The following is an 8,566-nucleotide window of genomic DNA, read 5'->3' on the forward strand; positions in this document are numbered from 1 at the left end:
GCAATCATAAGACATTATCTCTTTTATTTTAAGCGGGAATTCAAACAAATAACTTACAAGATGGAGATATTTATTTACAGTTATTGGTGATTCAAATCAAATAGGTGCACAGAAGAGAAGAGAAGAGCAGCAAGTACCTCTAGACTGGCCAAGTGAAAAGGCTGATAGCAAACATTAGCCCTTAACTACCCCTTCTGAAGAGAAAATGACAACATGTTCCCAATTGCATTCTCCTCACCAATGGATCCAATAACTTCAACTGCAAGACTTTCATCCGGCCTGCCGGTTACATCCAACTACATTCAATTAATGGATTTAATTTAATTCAACCAAATTAATTAGCAAATAAAAATTTGTAACCTTATTTATATGAAACATAACATGTGGACCCTATTAATTCCTTTTTTTAATCATTTTTTTTTTATTTTAACACTTGTTTTCATTTAATAAATAGAATAGGAAGATTAGTATGGAAACATAAAATAGAAAGATATTTGAATTCTCCTCTTTAAATATCAAGGAATTTCAAATTCATATTTGAAAAAAAAAGGAAGCTAACTTCACAGAATATGAAGCAATTTGACTCGAATAAATAGAAAACTAATTTAGAATATTAAAAGAATTTAAAAAGATAATCATATAAAATATTATTTTTTTGTATCAAAAGATGATCATTCGTGATGATCATTCCGACCATACAACTATGCATAAGGCCTCTTGGTAAAAGACAAAATTAACCCGAGGTTGACCAGGATAGTGGGTCCCTTGCTGAAAATGAACATTATAAAGAACATAAATTTCTATTGTATGGATGTATTCATTATAGAAATTAGTTGTTATGTTTGAACTTAAATTCACCTGTTCCATGTAAATGTTGACTCAAGTTTCCATTTTCAATGAACTCATACACCAAAAATAGGGAGCCCTCCACACAATATCCTATTAAACGCACCTGCAAAATATAAAGTCAAATGTTAAAAAAATATGGTCAACTCAAAATATTGATAAATATATTTATCAATTGAAATATTGCATACCAGGTTTAGATGATGAACATGTGTTAATAGATAAAATAATATAATTATATCTAAAACTAATATTCCAAACCTCGCCTTTGAGTTCTGCATAAAGAAGTGGCAAGACTTCTGGAAGAAGGCCATTGATGAGATTTGGCTTGTTGGGGCCAGCTATACTCAAAGCCAAAACAAAAAGTTTTCTTTCCATTCCAATGGAATTAAGAATTCCATTCCTCTCCTAATTCCAGCATATATAGAGATACTTACCCGATCCTGATCCTTGATAAGCATAAGAAAGGAGGAAAATTCCGGGTACAGGACTGCATCGATCTTCTCTGGTTTGTCAGCAAGGTCCCGATGTGTTTATAACTTTCTACACTCTGCTCAGAAGCATAATAATAATAATACCCGAAGGACTGAAGTTGACATGGAGAAAAAGCTTAGGGTATGGCTTGAATCGAAAGGGAAGACAAAAAATGATATTTCATTCACTAGAAGCTTAGGGTATGGCTTGAAGTTGACATGGAGAAAAAGCTTAGGGTATGGCTTGAATCGAAAGGGAAGAAAAAGCTTAGGGTATGGCTCAAATTTCAATCATAGCAACAACAACCGTTGCTCTGGTGAATGCAGCAGGACTAGTTGTTCGCTCCTACAAATTTTATATATATGAAAAAAAAAATTAGACTTTAATTAATTTAAAAACATTAAAGAAAGTTGAAAACATGTGTACCTTGAGGGCAAGAACAAGTTTTGAAGGCTTGAGAAGAACAATTTTTCCCAGACACTCAGCTACCACATTCTAGACACCTTCTTCCTCACTTTTCACAGTGGTTGAATACCAAGTTTAGTGTCTTTTCAACACTAGAATCTTGAAATTCTGCTTTATCTACAAATTGTCTCACTATCATATTAAGAAACACATAAAACAAAGTAAAATAAAGAATCTGAATATGAACATTTTCTGATGACTCTGGCACTTATTATAGTGGCAACCTTTCATTAAACAAGAGTCAAGTATCCAAACCTTTTTTAGATGTTTTGTCACATCTTTTATACTGCTAACAGACTCCTCTGTTAAATTTTCAACATATACACCTGTTTTAGTATCTTCTCTTATTTGAATATTTCTTTGAGTTGGATCCAACAAAATCAGTAATTTGTTCATTATAGATCTGTAAATAGAGTTTCCCAGAATTAGGATTTAAGATACTTGTAACAACAGAAGTTCAATTGTCCATGATAAATAAATTATCATGTTACCTCAAGAAAAGAACGGCGGCATTGATACAAGAGTTGTTTGTCAGCATGTTTATTTTGTTCCTATACAAAATTTCCTTTAAGGCATGAGGAAAGATTTAAGTGAAAATCAAGGTAAATATCTATATAGACTTAACATACAATCTCACCTCATTCATGCGAAAAAAAAATAGACTTTCAAACACACGAGGTGTCAATCCTTGTTGATCACTAGGTAACTCCTCTTCCAATAATGCATTGGATGGACCCCATATTGTGTAGGTCTTTCCACTCCCAGACTACTCAAATTTGTTTATGGTGTGTAATTAGTATAAGTAGCCATCAAAATGAAAGAAAGTTATTACATTTATAGTCAGCACAAGGAAGACAAACTATACCTGCCCATATGCAAACACGGAGCTATTAAATCCAACAATACAGTTTTCAACAAGGGGAAACTACAAAACTTGTTATTGTATTGTATATTGAAAAAAAATGATACTGAATCAGAATCAAATTGTACCTAAGTGTTACGCAGTGAGCCACTGACCGCAGAAACCGCCTGAAGGGGTTACCAATGCCGTGAGATGATAGAATCGACAAATGACGTGAGTGCTGAAAAATCGTTCTGTAGTCTCCTGAGTTTTAGGGACAATCCCGCAAAGGGTATTTTAGTCTTTATGAGTTTTGTCCCACGTATGTACCATGCATGCATCTAACGAACTGGTCAAGTTCTGAGAAGCATAATGTTGTATCAAACAAGGGCAAAATGGGAAATGGTGATTTATAATTAAAAAACACAAAATGCTGATGATCTGGATCATTACTCGGTTTTGCAGTCTCAAGTAATCTCATCAACACTTCCCTATCAAAACATGGAAACGCATTTTCACCAGCTACGCATAAACCTTCCTCCCAAGCTGAATTCAATACCTGTAAAAATCAAAATCAATAAAGATTCTATAACATCATTATAAATATAAAAAAAAAGTCAACAAACAACCTGCCAAGTCAACCCTTCTGGATCATGATTTTCTTTACTAGAAAGATTAAGATTCGATCCTGGACACACAAACTTCACTACAACCGAGTGTTTCTTGAGAACCTTAAAAAGTCTAGAGTATCCATCATGGTTATCAGGGTTATAATATCCACCTGTTAACTTAGATGCATGGCTTTTAGATCTATACCACCAATAAACAGCTGGAATCTAGACAAAAAATTTATAAAATTTTCATATGATTGAATCTAATATACTAAATTTCAAGATTTTTACTAAAGTATTTACCTTAACAAGTATCTGTATTTTTTCAAATCCTAGGGTTGCAAGAGAGAGGATAGTATTGGCATGATCAATTAAGAATTGGGAATACAATTGAAGGAAGAATCTCCCATAATGGCTTCCATAATCACCATGTTCACAAAAGAAACCAGTTTCTTGTGGACTCGAATTGTATTCACCACAATTTTCAGGTCCTCTACCCCAAAAAGTTTGACCACAAAGACTTTAAGATTTGACTTAATTTTGTTGCATGTATTTATCGTAACACTGCAAAAAGATTTGTGTATTAATATTATATTAATTTGTTGTTAGTTACACTAATCAAAATGGTAATTAAGTGTGCGTGTGTATATATATATATATATATATATATATATACACACCTGGAACTCACCAATACCAGGATACCTCCATCCCATTTTTCTGAAAAAGAAGGATATTTAAGCTCTCCATTGGCATCAAGTCCTATTTCAAGACCAGTAATAAGACCTTCAACAAACATGTCATCAAAATCTGTTCTAAAGCTTCTCATCACATCAAAATACACCTCAGCAGCAGTTCTTCCTTTCAAGACTCTTTCTTTATCAATACCCCATGATAGACATTTAGTGTTTCTTCTTCCTTCACGATCTGTAAAGAAAATGTCTTTGTTGTCTTTCCCAATTTCAACAACCCATTGAGGGAGGGGTATAGAAATAGAATCATTCCCTCCATACTCATGAAATGCTAACCCTACCCTTAAAATTGAAGGAAAAATTAGATTTTTTTTCATATGATAATAGAATCAAGAAGAGTGATGAAGGAAATGCTGATACCTGTAACTTGAGCTCAAATTCATGGATGATGTTGAATAGTTCATGGTATCCAGACCAATAGTATTTATGTGGGCTCAAATTCATGGATGATGTTGATTAAGTATATGTAGGAGGGGAGGTACACGGGTTCTTTTGTTGCCTCACACGTATGATTATTTCCAAGTTGGTTAATGAATGATGTTAATAAAATACACATATGGATCGCAAAGTATCAACCCACGATGCCGGCGTTCCTTGGAAAGTCAAAATTGATGACAACATTCACGGCTTGAATATCTATACCTCATGTAAACAAATCTGATAACAATTTGAAGATTAGGGCAGAAATTATGAGGATATGGCAGAAATTGAACTCCGACATGAGAATGAGGGAGAAAACAAAATCCCATATGGGTTTCATTTGAAAAACAGGTTAGTTGGAATGTTGGAGAAATCAAACCAGATTTTAGGGAGAAGTTTTTGAGCCGATAACCTAAATAGTGAAGAGTGAATTTGGAATTAGGAGAAGTCGTACCAGGTTTTAGGGGAGAAATTAAACTAGTTTCTTCCCTATTTTGGGAGGACGGACCTGAAGAGATCGAGAAAAAAAATCCCTAGTTGGATGGTTTTATGACGAGCAGGATGGACGCGGGGAGGTGATCCTATGCTCACCGGAGAAGAAGTAAGCCTGAAGTGAGATCATCGATTGTTACAGAGGTCTGGGAGAACTGATAGAGAATCGAAGAGCGTTTTGAAATTTCTTGAAAAAGCCCTAGGAATGAGTGAATGAAGGAGATACAGAGGAGAGATTGAAGAAGCGGGCACTTCAAAATTTTAGAATTTCATCAGAGGTTTTCATTTTTTCCCTTTAAAAACACGCGTTTGATAAAAAATATAAAGCGACATTTATAGAGGACACACATTTAAAACAAGTGCCCTCCGTGTTTTTTTGTTGGACATTAATTTTAAGGCACGCAAAAATGCGTGTCCCCTATCCTTCAAATTTTGGAAGGCTGACATTATTTTTAAGTACACACAAAAATGCGTATCGTAAATCAGCGAGTGTCATTGTTTGCGCGTCATTAAAGGGTATTTTTCTTGTAGTGATTTCTATGGGTATCTGTTTGCTGCAGGGTGGCTATCTCAATCTTGTGCAAAATGAACCTGCACTTCTGATTCTTGAGATGTTTATAACGGAAACTCACCGGGTCGGGGAGATAGGGTTTCACCAGACGAGTGCTTAGAAAGTTTTTAAACTTTACATTATCGTCTAGTTAGCGCTTTCACAATATGATCCTTAACGGGAAAGGATCATGCTCTTACTTGCCTTGCTGTTTCATGAACAACAGGCTCTGTTCCAGGCTAACTCAATCCTTAGAGATTTTCTGAAGTGTTGGACTATCTCGGGAGGTGGTTCTACTATTTCTGTGTGAGATAGTATTCTTGGAACACCTATTAGTCCAATGAATCTCTAAGACATACCCTATTCTCTAATGCGTTGGTTTATTCCAGTTGCAGAAAGCGTGTGCTCTTGTATAACCCATCGACTAACACCTAGACTGGTGTCAAGTCTATAATCTAGCTTAACGCAACCTACTTTCGCACTTTTATCAAGTATTCTTGGCTGCGGAGGTTATCCTGTGGTTGTTTGCATTCTAGTGTTTACTTTGGAGAATGCAGTATATTGCCTACAGGGCGACAGTGACTTCTTCCATGTGAGGGGGCGGAGTGTCCTAGGCACTACTCTTCGGTAACGGGGTGGACGAAGTGCCTGAGTAGTGCGAACATCTTCAGCAACTACTCTTCCGGTGGTTCTGAGTTTTCTCAATCTAGGTCAAATCTAGTGAGTATAGGGTTCCGTCACTCGGAACTTCTAATCTTCTCATCCACTCTTCTCAAAGTTTAACTTATCGCAGCTTCCAGGGTTCCGAGATATTCGCTGAGATGCTTAATTCGTGGGATTAAGCGTGAATGGATGGTCGTAGTCAATGTCCTTGACTCTTACGACTCAGATTTCTTTACCAACTGAGGGTGTTAGCTACTATATCGGCTTAACCGAGATGACAATAATTTCGGATTTGTGGTCATTATAGTAGCTCAACCCGCAGTGTTTCTCTTGACTCTAGCTCCTATTTTATGGAATAGGATGAAGGGTTTTACTATGAGGTTCGTGGTAGAGCTCATACTTGGCTTAACCACTAATACTTGGTGTATGCAAGTCGTATATAATTGAGGTCGGCAGGATGTTCAGTTGTGCGACTCCACCCCAGACCCACAACCCAACGAGGAACATGGATTAGGGAGGAAGCACACATCTTAAATCTTTTTGATCTCAATTATATACCACCCTTATGCATATATTCAGTTACAATAGTCAGTCTCATGAGTTCTATCCTCTTGATTCACGAACCTGATTGTGAGGTGCGAAGGGTCTTTCTGGGGGATCTACAAAGTATGCTTCGGGTGGTTATCGTCTTCTGGAATACCTGTAGTGTCTTTCGCTTTGGTTTCTATCTGTCTAAGAAGGGTTGCTTAACAGCGAGCGGTAACCTTCTCCTGGGTACTTCGGAAGGTTTGAGCTAAGAGGGAAGACTAACAGATCCCATTAGGTTTTATTATTTTTTAGGTTCGGAAGAACTTTTATTTGCCAAAATGGCTATGGTGAAAGTTCTTTTTACACAGCACTAGCGATATACACATGGTTGCACTAAGTCAAAACATGATTGATATAGGCGTCGAGGTTGGCATACATCGACATGATATAGAATGAGGGCCGATAGGGCCATGTGTCGAACGGGCATACATGTTCTAGGCGTCTCGAGTTTCGTCTCGTGTATCACTGTCACGGATACTTGGACCGATAGAGTTCACGCGGAATTGTAGAGGGTCCTGAGTGTTTCTGAATAGGGTACCTTTCATGTATGGATTCTCACGAGGCCTTTCTATAATCGCTTAACATACACTAGTCATGTATAATTAAGGTGGGGAGGACTGATGACTGAGCGACTCTGCCTTAAATCCACAACCAAACAAGGAACAGGAAATGAGGCAGCATCACTCACTCTAGGTCTATCCATCTTAAGTAAACATGGCTTTGATGTATATGTCGGGCCATTATAGCTCTACCTGATGAAATTTTAATTTTTATAACAGTGCTGCGACTTTCGCCTTAACGGGGAAGTAATTACATTTAGAGTTAGCCTTTTAATGTTTTGGGTTAGTTATTTGAGATTTGAGAGACGTACCAAAATCTACCGGGTTCCTTGATGCTTCTCCCTAAGCATTAGAGTTAGACTCCTCCTATGTCTTTGTTGTTTCCTTCGGATGGACAGTCCTTCTTGAATTGTCCAATCTCACCACATAGACGGCAAACTGGACTGGACCCCACATTTGTGGTTGATGTAATAAACTCAAACGGGGTTCTGCAGACGCGAGCGGTATGCCCCTTCATGTTGCCCCTAGCACAAAAGAGTTCTCGATAGATACCATGATGATGGTAGCTACACTTGCTGTAGTGGGGATGGTTTCCTTGGTATGGTCTTCTTGAAGTCGGGATGGGAGGGCGGGCAGGGGTATTGACTGTCTCAGCTCATTGCCCTTCGGAAGGTCATTGAGCCGAGGTACTTCCCTCCTCGATCTTGAACTTTCTCTTCAGTGGATTTGGTTGAGGTTCTTGGGTGGCTGGGTACACAGAGGTTGGTTGCTGCTGTCCATTACGTCGATCGGAATTCCCGATAGGGCTCTTGCTAACATTGGCATTGTTAGCATTCAGTTGAGCCATGACAGCTGCTACGGCTGCCGAGACTGCAGCCTGGAACGTAGCTTCATCGAATAGGAGATTCGGTTTCTTGCCAGTGGATTGGTTACGCTTCTTCGGTGGCATGGTTTTCCTACATGGAAAGGAACACAGCTGGTGAGAGACGATGGTTAACCCTTAGACGTATCTATCCTTACTATATTAGGCATAAATTTTTCCCGTGCCTCGGATATTGGTTGCATGAGTGTTGACCTACATCCCTATGATGTAGTCTGGGTATTCAAGGTAGGAGTATGAGTATCGGAAAAGCCATAAGATGGGAGTCGTTCCTACTAAGTTACCTTTATACTGGGAAAGGTTCACTCTCCGGCTTGGAAAGAATCTGAGAACAGTTCGGAACAAAGACCGCGGGAAGAAAGGCTCATGAAGACTTATGGCTAACAACTCTCAATAAAGGTGTGGGGACCCGCTCTAATCGTAT

At 37.9% G+C, this 8,566-nt stretch overlaps 1 pseudogene; it reads right to left on the reverse strand.

Annotated features, from left to right (window-relative positions):
* Positions 1-1,599: 1,599 nt before the first annotated feature.
* LOC111879343 (beta-amylase 8-like) lies at positions 1,600-4,433 on the reverse strand (annotated as a pseudogene).
* Positions 4,434-8,566: the final 4,133 nt, after the last annotated feature.

The sequence above is a fragment of the Lactuca sativa genome, chromosome 1, assembly GCF_002870075.4.
Source record: "Lactuca sativa cultivar Salinas chromosome 1, Lsat_Salinas_v11, whole genome shotgun sequence".
NCBI lineage: Eukaryota > Viridiplantae > Streptophyta > Magnoliopsida > Asterales > Asteraceae > Lactuca > Lactuca sativa.